The following is a 13,760-nucleotide window of genomic DNA, read 5'->3' as shown; positions in this document are numbered from 1 at the left end:
GGCATATTCGCTACTAAACCTTGCCAATTTAATAATTTTCCAGATTGAGTTGCTTGTGTGCATGTGTAAATATTATGGTTATTGTATGTGTGTGTGTGTGTGTGTGTGTGTGAGAGAGAGAGAGAGAGTACAGAGATTATAATGTAATAGTGTATATGAGTGTGTGAGAGGAGCAGCATATATGTGATTGTGAGTATTGATATGTAATTTGGAATATGTTGTACACAGTTAACTCGGTTCCAGGAACCTGAGAGGGGAAAAATAGTTATGAGAAGCCAAAGAGAAGAAAGAGAAGGAAAAGGAGAAGAAAAAGAGAATAATAAGAAGAAGGAGGAGGAGGAGAAGAACATGGTGAACGAGAACACAAGGATTGAGAGGTGAAGGAATTTCTGGGAAGATGCAGAATTATAATCAGAATGATTATTAAGAGAATAGAAGAAAAAGAAAAATAAAAGAAATGGGAATCAAGGAGGAGAAGAAGAATAAGAAAAAGAAGGAGGACGAGGAGGAGGAAGAGGAGGTGGAGGAGGAGGATGAGGAGAAGATGGAGAACAAGAAGACGGAGGTCTAGAGGTGGTAGAAATTTTGGGAAGATGCAGAATGATAATGAGAATGTGAGAAAGGGATAAGTGAATGAGGAAGAAGATGGATGAGTAGAATGAGGATAAAAAAGAGAGGAGTCGAAGAGATAATGAAGAATCATTATCGTTTTCATGCATCTAGATTTTATCGTCTCAAGAAATTTAACGATTTCATCAGAAATCAGAATAATTCAAGTGAGAAACATCATTCCAAATGGAAGGATTATTGATTGATGAATATGTATCCACTAAATATTTCAGTTATTATTGTATTAATGATTTGAAGTATTTCAAGTGATTTTGTATTTTGTATTTTTGTATTTTGGCGGAATGAAGATTTTTATTTTTGATTTGATTGAAATCTTCCATCAATTATACATGGAAAAGCATGAATATACTCTATATATTATAATAAAAAAATAGGTGAATAGCTCTTCTATGATAACATTATTATAAGAACAGTACATAATACCGTAAACTAATTAGTATTTCAACTGAGTTGTGGTCGATTACCAAATTAAAGTGTAGAAAACTGACAACATCTATGTGTTTTATTTCATAATTAGTATTTATCATTTTCAGTATAATTATTTCTCTTTCAATATTGAAGTGATGAATTTCCTTCATGTATTATACTCAATAATTATCATGTGTCATTATTATTATCGGTGTATAAGTAGTTGTTGATTTTCTTACATTTGCACATCCTGTTTGTTCATTTTCTTCTTTTTGGTGGGAATAAATATATTATTTTTATTATTATTATCAATGTATCAATGAGTTTTTTTTCTACTCAAGATTGACAATTATTTCTTCTTTTGATATGATTTGAATTGAAAACTATTATTTTCGGATCACTTATTCATTAAGTTCATATCAATGTACTATTTCCATGGTTTTTTTTAATATAATGTAAAACTTGACTCCTCCAGTCAAACCTTCTTTAGAAGGTTTTGGTGAATTTATAATTCGTCTGGTTTATAATATTTGAAATTTTCCACTGAAAAGGAATCTTCCTATCTTTTGTCATTCTTGCTTTTTTTTATTATTCTTCATTTGTTTTGTTTGTAAGATTTCTTTTTATAAGTGTATTTTTCATTTTTGTCTGTTATATTTTCTATGATAAACCCCCTTCTTCTGGGGGTACCAGGACGAAGGGAAAAGGGAAAAAGGATTATTATTTAGCCTCTTCTTAGGTTTTTTTGGAAACTCATGGCTCCAGCTATTTACTTCATTACATCAACAAACATCACACGTATCCAGAAATATTGTCAAATATTTAAATTATCAATTTTTATAAGTGGGCTAGCTGCCTGGAAACACAACAAGCTCACTTACAGCACGTCATAAAAGCGGGGTTTCCAAAAATAGCCTCATAAAACCACTCCAGCACAGGAAGCACTACACCACAATCATAATGACGTCATAAAAAGGTTTTGTACACTTCATAGAAACTGTCGGCAAAGTGATGGTGATTTCCATCCTCCTCCTTCTCATTCATTCTCTACTCCTTCTTCTCCACCACCATCTCCTCCTCCTCCTCCTCCTCCACCTCCTCCTCCTCCACCTCCTTCTCCCCCTTCAACTCCTTCTCCTCCTTATCCTCCTTCTCCACCTAATCCTCCTCCCACCACCTCCTGCTATTCCTCATCCTTCTTCTCCTCCTCATCTTCTTCCTCCTTTTCCCCCTCCTACTCATCATCCACCATCACCTCCTCGTCCTCCAACACCTCCACCTGCTCTTCCTACCCCTTCTCTACCTCCTCCACCTCCTCATCATCCTCATCCTCCTTCTCCTCCTCTTCTTCTTCCTCCTTTTCCCCCTCCTACTCCTCATCCTCCACCACTTCCTCCTCCTCCTACTCCTCCTCCAACTCCTCCTCCTCCTCATCCAACTTCTCCTCCACCTCCTCTTCCACCATCACCTTCTCCTCCTACTCCTCCACCTTATACTTATTTTGGTAGAGAGTGGGGAGGATATTTTTAACATTCTTTCGGAAGAATGGACATTGATATGTCCAAAGCTCCGCCAATTTAATTATGTAGATGCATAACAATATAATTATCTATAGTTATTATATTACAAATTACTTTTCATATCATATACAGTTCAATAATTATTTTCTTAGTCTATATTATGTAAATTCATCTATAATTTTGCTGTATTGTAAGCTATTGTATAAGCTATTGTAAGTGTATAAGCCATTATATATTGTAATCTACATAAATAAAGTACTCAATCAATCAATCAATCAACCTCCTCCTTTTCCTTCATTACCGTTATTCAATGTAAATTAGTGTATAAGCCAGTAAATGTTGTAAAATACATAAATAAAGGAATCTAATCTAATCTAATCACCACACAGTACCCATCAAAACTAGAAACTTAACCAATCTCTCAATCTCTAACAGCATATCAACAACCCTATAGTGAAGTCCACGTTATAATGACAGTTTTTGATCAGCAATTGTATTGCTATCATTTTCTGTCATCCAACAGAGCGAATAGCACCATCTCTTTCTCGCTTCGCTCTGTTGCCAGATCGTCTTTCAACAATTTAGAATTGATAATATTACTTAACAAAATATCTCATCTTAATTATGAAATTTTTTCAATGAAATTATGGAAAGATATAGTTCATTGTTGGATAAAATACAATTGATTATTTGAATCATCTGATACTAGTAGTTCTGTGAACAGAAGACCTCGCGCTCAGTGAGTTACATTGACCTGTTGTTATGTTTTCTCAATAATTAATAGATAATTAATGAATTTAAAATGTCTAGAAAAATCCTAAATAAACATAGAGCTTTTTGTCCTATATCGTACAGTGACGTGTCGTCCCGGAATGTGAGTGTGAGCGTTGTTATCAGGTCTGGCTGCAACTGTCTACAACGTTGATGGAAAGATACAATTTTCAAAATGTTCGATGTTTTTGAACGGGTAGTATTATAGTCAACTGTCTTCTAACGTTAATGGAAAGATACATTTTCAAGATTTTCGATGTTTTTGAACGGGTAGTATTATAGTCCACTAGACAGCTGATTTATGATGAATACTTCTATAGTCTGACTTTTACGGTAATATTGGCGTATGAAAGAGGCTCCTTTTCCCTTCTATATTATCTTTGAAACGCAAAGTTTCCAAAAATCTTGTATATACGTCGACGCGAAATTTAGAAAGGAACATACTGTCAAATTTCATAAAAATCTATTACCGCGTTTCGCCGTAAATGCGCAACATAAAAACATTTAAACATTAAGAGAAAGACCAAAACCGTCGACTTGAATCTTAGACCTCACTTCGCTCGTTCAATCAGGTTTATTGGGAAAACAACGTTGCCGATCTTCCGTCTTGTCAATGCCTCCTATAGACGGTAGCTGATACAGGTTTATTGATAAAAGTTGTCACATCAATAAACCTGTATCAGCTACCATCAATAGAAGGCATTGAAAAGATGGAGGATCGGCAACGTGTTTCTCCCATCTTTCTCCACTGCCATTATAACGTGGACCTCACTATAGTCGTCTATACACAAATTTCCAACCACACATCTATATATATAAAAGCGGAATGGCACTCACTCACTCACTCACTGACTGACTGACTCACTCACTCACTCACTCACTCGCAGAACTAAAAATCTACTGTACCAAAAACGTTCAAATTTGGTAGGTATGTTCAGTTGGCCCTTCAGAGGCGCACTAAGAAATCTTTTGGCAATATTTCAACTCTAAAAGTGGTTTTTAAGGATTCAAAGATCGTCTTTCAACATGTATATTCTTCTTATTCTCTTTAATTATAATTGAAAAATGTTCATACGATATGTTAATATAGAACTATAATCTAGAGAGAGTACCTCTTCGAAACAGTTGTTAACTGGTAACTAAATTAATAGTTTTATCAAGTTGGCATAAAGTTGAATTGACTTTTTAGGTTGGCACCAAGTTGAAGATTGAAATGCATTTATCGCGAAAAAATTGATTGAGTACTGCTACTTCAATCAGAGCTATTTCAGAGCTATCATATTACTTGCCGTCAGGCTCGCTTCGCTCGCCATATTCGTTTAGCCAGACGTTTAGTCTGCACCCCCGACTGGATCGTCCTAACATATTTATTTTATTTATTTATCTTATTTATTTATTGTATAAAATACTAAAATCATAATACAATTATGACATTGGAGGAAAAACTAGACTAAGCCTGTACTATTTCTCTCCAAAAATTTTGATAAAATGTTAATGTTGTCCAGAAATGATGATTTAAAATTTTGAATTTTGAAGGTTGATTTTATACTCTAAATGATCAACATATGATAAAAATGCACAAATGAAAAATGTAGGCGAGCGAAGCGAGCCTGCTGATCTCACTCTTGGACGATCCAGTTGGAGGTCCAGGGGGCGGAGCCCCCTGGCTTGACGGATATGGCGAGCGAAGCGAGCCTGACGGCTAGTACTCTATATAATATGAATATGACTATGTCTACTATATAAACTGAAAAATGATGGAAAAACTCAAAATCTGTACGAAAATGGGGTAATCACATAGGGTGGTGGTTGAGGGTACGGGGTGCCCAAAGTGAATGTTTCGAGGGGGGTTGAAGTGCGGCAATCAGTATGCAAATGAGGGCGGAAGTGTTAGTGAACCCCTTCAAAAACCTCCCCTTTACCCTGTACTAAACAATCAACAGAATCTGTACTGAAATGTATTGTAGTCTAATGGGGTTACTGGTTGTAAATGATGATGATAATGATGCTCTAGTGAGGTCCACGTTATAATGGCAGTGAAAAAATGGGAGAACAACGTTGCCGATTTTCTATCTTGCCAATGCCTTCTATAGACGGTACCTGATACAGGTTTATTGATGTAATAACAACTGTTCATTCCCGTTTAAAATAATCAATTATATTTTATCAACAAGGAATTTTGTCTTTCATACAGTCACTTCGAGCCAGGAATAATATTTTTCGTGACTTGAAAAGTGGCCATTCCTGCACTGATTACAGAACGCAAAGAATCACTTTTCCGGTCTAGTGCGCAAAGTATTACTTTGCATACTCTCAATACTTTGCGTATAATCTTGCAGCCATCCTAATCAGCTGTTGACATTGTTGGCGTGTATTTTGAATGCAATTTTGACCTATCTATATTTTTATTGATTTTCAAATAAATAAAAATTAGGTGTGGCGCACTCACACAACTTTCCTCGCAGTTATGAAAATTGATCAACTGACGCTATTGTTCCCGCGCATATCAAATCTACTCTTCTAAGATCTGAGACAGCTGGTGACAGGACAATAGCGCTGCAGACACCCAAAGTCTGCTATCTCTTCATAGTGAAAGATTAGAATCAACAGTTGTCAACAGTTTGCAATTGAATAATCTTATTTTCTTGCATTTCGAGCTTATTTTAAATTTTAGGTGGAAATGTTACTGAACATAAATTGTAGAGATTTTCATGCTGAATCTTTTTCACTTAATTTTCTCTGTTTTAATTGTATCTGAAGCCTGATAATCAGGAATCTAAAATCAAACTTTGCAAAAATGCTCCTGAAATTTTTACAGATATGGGACTTGTGGCAGTCTAGAGCTTATCAATGACTTTCTTAGGTATGAATTTGATCAAAATCATTAGAGCCGTTTCCGAGAAAATCGCGAAATACCCTGTTTTTTACAACATTTCTGCCATTTCAGCCGCCATATTGAATCGCATTTGATCGAAAATGTTCGTGTCGGATCCATAGATTGTAAGAACCTTAAGCTCCAAATTTCATTTCATTCCGTTAGTTGGGAGATGAGATATCGTGTACACAGACGCTTATACACACACACACACACACACACACACACACACACACACACACACACACACACACACACACACACACACACATACAGACCAATGCCCAAAAACCACTTTTTTGGACTCTGGGGACCTTGAAACGTATAGAAATTTAGAAATTGGGGTACCTTAACTTTTTTCGAAAAGCAATACTTTTCTTATCTTCTATGGTAATTGGGCAAGGAAAGTAAAAATGAGAACTCATTAAATTATACAGTTTGAATATTATTAATTATTCATTATTCCAAATAATATATTTCCATTCATGAATTGATTGGTTGAAAAAACATTTGGATATTAAGATTTACTTAAAATCATTCAAATTTTCAAATTAATTGGAAAAATTGAATTTTTAATTTGAATAAATTATCGATTATCAATTTCCAATTAGATTATCAAGTTTAAAATAAATTAAAGTTTTTATTGATAACAAAATTATACAGACAAACATTTGATGGATTTCAGCCATCATTTTACCCATAATCATCCACTTCTCATATATTCAATGGTAACTATAGGAAACATTGAATGTGAAATACGTGCGCAAAGTTCCTCTGCTGCACTCAACAAACCATTCCGCCCTCACCTACGGCTCGTGCGTGAACGTTTCTTTCGGTGCAGCAAACTGTCACTTTGCGCACTAGTTGCACAAATAAGTATTTCAATAATTTCATAATGAATTATTTTTATAGCTTGTATGAAATATTTTTCAAATCGATTATTAAATGTACATTGTTAGAAGACGATCTGGCAACCGAGAAAAGCGAGAAAGAGATAGCACTATTCGCTTTGATGAATGATAGACAAGGATAGCAATGCCATTGCTGATCAAACACTCCCATTAAAATGTGGACCTCACTATACCATTATTACTATTCTACAATTCTACAATTTCTAATTCTCTTCCGGATAAATTAGTAGATGTTTGTTTGGAATACATCAGAAAAAAATCAAGTAAGCTTGTTACTCACATCAATATTGCATCATGATTTTCATTTATTTATTTATCTACAAAGGCTTCAACAAATAAGAGGCCTCTCTGATTGTTTCTAGTGGAATTATAATAATAATAAATAATATAAATGAATTATTCTATTTATTTATACGTGGATACAATAACAAATCATATAAATATGATTGGGAAGGAACAACAGGAATGGCCCAAAACTATTCCATTCCCAAATTTTGATTACATGTGCAAAAATAGGTTATGTTTCTTCAGTAAGAAGTTCAAGCTCAACTTTCGTCCAAAAATAAATATGAGATGCAAATTTTAAATTTAGAAAAATTAAAACACCAAATTATAGTTAAATATTACACTTAATTATTATCACTGCACATTGTATTAATTAAGTTATTTTATGAATTTTGAAGCCAAAAATACTCACAAATTCTCACTAAGAACAGCTGATGATCTACGAATTCAAGTAAGTTACAATATATTTCTGGTTTATACACGAGTTTACAATAGATTACAGTATAGCAGCTGATTATGCAACAAATTTCACATATTATGAAAACTTATTAATTACAATGAAGACTGAATGCAGCAATCTGATCACAATGATCAATTGATCACAATTAGAATTTAATCTTCTTCGAATTATTCACTATTGAAATTCAATCTCCTTGTAATTTATCACAGTTCAAATTCAACTGGCTTTTGTGCAAACTACACCTAAGCTGCTGAAAGCTCTAGTTGTTCACAAACATTACAATATCATGTTCTAACCATGTCATGCATGGTAACGGGTGTCCAATCATATCCGAGCGCATACTATATGTACATGCCATGTATTTCATGTAATATGCTTGCAATCTCATCTCGAGCATTCCTCATTATGTATCCAATCTCCTCACTCACTATAGTTGATCAGCCTAAGTCTCAACTCCTCTATATCTCAATTCATCTAGCTATCTTCTCATTCCCCATTCCAATATCTCTTATTCTTGATCCTCATAGACTGATGCCTGATCATGAACATGATATCATCAATATATAATAATTGTTTCACTTCTTAAATGAAATGTCCGAAAAATAGGTTATGTTCTTACTGAGGGAAGTTAAAGTTCAAAGTTCTGTCCAAAATTATATATGAGCTAAAATTTTTGAATTTAGAATGATTAAAATACCAAATTATAGTCGAATATTGCAATTAATATCACCGCACTTTAAATAAATTTAGTCGAATATTGTCAAAATTGAGTCGAATATTTTCCCAAATTATAGTCGAATATTGCAATTAATATCACCACACTTTAAATAAAGTCAGTTATTTCAGAAAATTTTGAAGCCAAAAATATGCACACAACTTTCCACTAGGCACAGAAAAATAAATTGTAGAATTAGTTTTAAAAAATTTAGAATTAATAATTAATTAACAAAATATTTCATCTCAATTATATGAAATTATTGTAAAATATAACTTCTTGCTTAATAAAATGTAATTGATTATTTTAAACGAGAATGAACAGTAATTGATATTACACTTGTTACATAATCTTAGATACTTGAAATCCTACTCCCTGTAGGTAGAGAGTTAGTGAGGAGGATATTTTTAATATTCTTTCCGAAGAATGGACATTGATGTCCAAGCTCCGCCAATTTATGTAGATGCATAACAATATATTATCCATAGTTATTATATTACAAATTACTTTTTCATATCATATACTTTCAATAATTATTTTCTTAGTCTATATTATGTAAATTCATCTATAACTTTGCTTTATTGTAAGCTATTGTATATAAGTGTATAAGCCAGTATATATTTGTAATCTACATAAATGAAGTTCTCAATCAATCAATCAATCCCTGTTCTTTTGTCAATATAATATTGCTCATATTTGCACCAATCACAAGCTTAACTATTGATGTTTAAATGTATGTACCTCAGCATACAATCGAAGAGAGAAAAAAGATAGCCAACGAAGATAATCCATGGTATGGTTCGTTTAAATTTCGATTTTTGTTAACTCAAGCCGATTACTGTCGACTACTGTACATTATTACTAGTTTAACCGGGTGCGAGAGTAAGAACGCCACTGTATGAGAGAGAAATTTGTTTCATCTATATTCATATAAAAGCGAAATGGCACTCACTCACTGACTGACTGACTCACTCACTCGCATAACTAAAAATCTACCGGACCAAAAACGTTCAAATTTGGTAGGTATGTTCAGTTGGCCCTTTAGAGGCGCACTAAGAAATCTTTTGGCAATATTTTAACTCTAAGGGTGGTTTTTAAGGGTTTAAAGTTCGTCTTTTAGCATGTTTATTCTTCTTATTGTCTTAATTATAGTTTAAAAATGTCCATACCATATGTTAATATAGAGCTATAATCTGGAGAGAGTACCTCTTCGAAACAGTTGTTAACTGGTAACTAAATTGATAATTTTGTCAGGGTTGGCATTAAGTTGAGTTGACTTTGTTAGGTTGGCACCAAGTTGAAGATTGAAATGCATTTATCGAGGAAAAATTGATTGGGCACTGCTACTTCAATCAGAGCAATTCCTGAGAATATTTATATTACTAGCCGTCAGGCTCGCTTCGCTCGCCATATCCGTTTAGCCAGACATTTAGTCTGGACCCCCGACTGGATCGTCCTAACATATGATAAAAATGCTCAAATGAAAAATGCAGGCGAGCGAAGCGAGCCTGCTGATCTCATTCTTGGACAACCCAGTCATGGTCCAGGGGCGGAGCCCCCTGGCTAGACGGATATGGGAGCGAAGCGAGCCTGACGGCTAGTTATTCATATTTATTTATTTATTTATTTATTTATTTATTCATTCATTTATGGAGACAACAGGTTATCCCCAATGTGTCGCCTTCACAAATACAACAATACAAGATTATTATACAATGAACAAAGTAACTTGTACATATGAGAAAGTTTTTTAATATGAAGGTGTAGAAGGAGAACAAGTAGATTATAAGAAAAAGTGGGAGTAGGAGAAGGTAGAGAAGAAAAAAGAGAAGAAAAAGCAAGGAGAAAAGAAGAAAAAGCAAGACCCACATCTGAGTGAACAGTTCTCTCAAAACAATATTATCTTCAGTAACGTATCATTCCTTCAGGGCAATATTTTTCAACTTCAATCATAGCTGAGGGATTCAACAAGTGAAAAGAAATAGAAGAAGAAGAAGAAGAAGAAGAAGAAGAAGAAGAAGGAGAAGAAGAAGAAGGAGAAGAAGAAGAAAGAAGAAGAAGAAGAAGAAGAAGAAGGAGAAGAAAGAGAAGAAGAAGGAGAAGAAAGAGAGGAAGAAGAAGAAGAAGGAGAAGAAGAAGAAGAAGAAGAAGAAGAAAGAAGAAGAAGAAGAAGAAGAAGAAGAAAAGAAGAAGAAGAAGAAGAAGAAGAATAAGAAGGAGAAGAAGAAGAGAAGAAGAAGAAGAAGAGAAGAAAGAAGAAGAAGAGAAGAAAGAAGAAGAAGAAGAGAGAAGAAGAAGAAGAAAGAAGAAGAAGAAGAAGAAGAAGAAGAAGAAGAAGAAGAAGAAGAAAAGAAGAAGAGAAGAAGAAAGAAGAAGAAGAAGAAGAAGGAAGAAGAAGAAGAAGAAGAAGAAGAAGAAGAGGGAGAAGAGGAAGAAGAAGAAGAAAGAGAGGAAGAAGAAGAAGAAGAAGAAGAAGAAGAAGAAGGAGAAGGAGACGAAGGAGAAGAAGAAGAAGAAGAAGAAGAAGAAGAAGAAAGAAGAAGAAGAAGAAGAAGAGGGAGAAGAGGAAGAAGAAGAAAGAGAGGAAGAAGGAGAAGAAAGAGAGGAAGAAGAAGAAGAAGGAGAAGGAGACGAAGGAGAAGAAGAAGAAGAAGAAGAAGAAGAAAAGAAGAAGAAGAAGAAGAAGATGATGAAGAGAAAGAATAAGAACAAGCACAAGAAAAAAAGAAGAAGCGGAAGACAGTGAAAAAGAAGGAGAATAAGAAGAAGAAGAAGAAGAAGAGGGAGAAGAGGAAGAAGAAGAAGATAGAGAGGAAGAAGAAGAAGAAGAAGAAGAAGAAGAAGAAGAAGAAGAAGAAGAAGGAGAAGGAGAAGAAGAAGAGAAGAGAAGAAGAAGAAGAAGAAAAAGAAGAAGAATAAGAAGAAGAAAAGAAGAAGAAGAAGAAGAATAAGAAGAAGAAGAAGAAGAAGAAGAAGAAAAGAAGAAGAAGAAGAAGAAGAAGAAGAAGAAGAAGAAGAAGAAGAAAAAGAAAAAGAAGAAGAAGAAGAAGATGATGATGAAGAGAAAGAATAAGAACAAGCACAAGAAAAAAAAGAAGAAGCGGAAGACAGTGAAAAAGAAGGAGAATAAGAAGAAGAAGAAGAAGAAAAAGAATAAGAAGAAGAAGAAGAAGAAGAAGAAGGAGAAGAACAAGGAGGAGAAGTAACAGACCATCACAACCCGGTCTTCATTTGTAATGGAATTGAAATGAAAGTAGAGTAGCCAGGCCAAAATCTAACCAAAGTAGAATTTTCAATCTCAGAAGACTTCTTAATCAAAACGAAAATTCTCACCACACCAAAAATCACTCCAATCTGTCAGAATTTCTCATTGTGTAATAACATTGCTTTTCATTCAACCTTTGCTGACAAACGCAGTATTTCACTCCACCACCTGCCAACTGAACAACGAGAATAATTCTTGGGAAACTGTGGGAAAGCTTGGGAAACTCTAGAAAAGCTAGGAAAACTCTAAAGAATTGGTGTTGCTGTTCGCAGTAGATGAATTGGGGCGTTCTAAAAGCGCTGTGTCAGCGTTTTTGAACGCTGGAACTCATATTTGGCCCGGAGCGTAGAAATGCAATGCATTGTTGTCCGGGTGTGATAAGATATGAGACATTTGCTTGATGAGCAAGGTTTAGAAAGTGTGAGGGAGAGAGAAAATTGTGGTTGAAGGGAAGGTTTAGCAGGTCAGAACGAGAGAGAGATAGAGTTGTTCCAGCACAACTGATGGTGGGGAATTCTATAGTGAGGTCCACGTTATAATGGCAGTGTTTGATCAGCAATGGTATTGCTATCCTAGTCTATCATTCAAAAAAGCGTATAGCACTATCCTTTTCTCGCTTTGCTCTGTTGTCGGATCGTCTTTGAACAATGTAGAATTGATAATTTATTAGCAAAACATTTTATCTTGATTATGGAAATTCATTGTGAAATTATTAAGGAATACAATCTCTTGCTTGGAAAAATATAATTTATTGATGAGTATGAACAGTTGATATCTTCTATCTATATATATAAAAGTGGAATGGCACTCACTCACTCACTGACTGACTGACTATACCGGACCAAAAACGGAACAAAAACGGTTCAAAAACGGAACAAAAACGGTTCTACCGGACCAAAAACGTTCAAATTTGGTAGGTATGTTCAGTTGGCCCTTTAGAGGTGCACTAAGATATCTTTTGGCAATATTTTAACTCTAAGGGTGGTTTTTAAGGGTTTAAAGTTCGTCTTTTAGCATGTATATTCTTCTTATTCTCTCAATTTATAATTGAGGAATGTCCATACCATATGTTAATATAGAACTATGATCTAGAGAGAGTACCTCTTCGAATTAGCTGTTGTTAACTGGTAACTAAATTAATAATTTTGTCAGGTTGGCATTAAGTTGAGTTGACTTTGTTAGATTGGCACCAAGTTGAAGATTGAAATGCATTCATCGCGGAAAAATTGATTGGGCACTGCTACTTCATCAGAGCTATTCCTGGAATATTATATTACTAGCCGTCAGGCTCGCTTCGCTCGCCATATCCGTTTAGCCAGACGTTTAGACTGGATCGTCCTAACATATGATAAAAATGCTCAAATGAAAAATGCAGGCAAGCGAAGCGAGCCTGCTGATCTCACTCTTGGACGATCCAGTCGGTGATCCAGGGGGCGGAGCCCCCTGGCTAGACGGATATGGCGAGCGAAGCGAGCCTGACGGCTAGTTATTATTATATTTCAGCAATAAAGTATATTTTTCAAGGATTTCATAATGTATTTTTATGATTGAGATGAAATATTTTGTTAATCAATTATCAATTCTACATTGTTGGAAAACGATCTGGCAACAAAGCAAAGCGAGAAAGAGATATGGCTTTCCGCTTTGTTGAATGATAGACAAGGATAGCAATATCATTGCTGATCAAAGACTGCCATTATAACGTGGACCTCACTATAGAACTACATGTCCTCTCTCCAGCTCAACTGCCTCCACAATACCAAACAAACCCATCTTAGTGAGGTCCACGTTATAATGGCAGTGGATACAGATAGAAAAACAGCTTTGTCTGTTCTCTGTCTAAATTAATTATATTTATACATTGTCAAAAACAGATTTGGCATCGTTGCGGAGCTAGTAAAAGAAGTACTACTACCTGCT

Source organism: Nilaparvata lugens, chromosome 7 (genome assembly GCF_014356525.2).
Source record: "Nilaparvata lugens isolate BPH chromosome 7, ASM1435652v1, whole genome shotgun sequence".
NCBI classification, from domain to species: Eukaryota; Metazoa; Arthropoda; class Insecta; order Hemiptera; family Delphacidae; genus Nilaparvata; species Nilaparvata lugens.
Note: the sequence above shows the minus strand (reverse complement) of the source record.